This window comes from Pimephales promelas, chromosome 25 (assembly GCF_988280905.1).
Source record: "Pimephales promelas chromosome 25, fPimPro1.hap1.1, whole genome shotgun sequence".
Classification (NCBI taxonomy): Eukaryota; Metazoa; Chordata; class Actinopteri; order Cypriniformes; family Leuciscidae; genus Pimephales; species Pimephales promelas.
The window spans coordinates 2,588,775-2,589,047 of NC_142793.1; positions in this window are offsets into that span (position 1 = coordinate 2,588,775).

Below are 273 nucleotides of genomic sequence, written 5' to 3' on the forward strand. Positions count from 1 at the left end.
CCTTTCTGCGCATGCGCACGATTCCCGACTGTATCTGACAGAATATTATTGTTCGACTGTATCTGACATAGTAATTAATTATATTATATATTATATATTAATTATATATATATATATATAGTTTGATATAATACAGCATAGTCAAAATGTTTATGATATTTGGACATTTTTTCACAGATGAACACAACTTTTATGAATTTTGAAGCATGACAGTCTCCAGAAAGGTAAAAAGCTAAAGCTATGAACGAATGAACGCACTACACAACGGTCCGA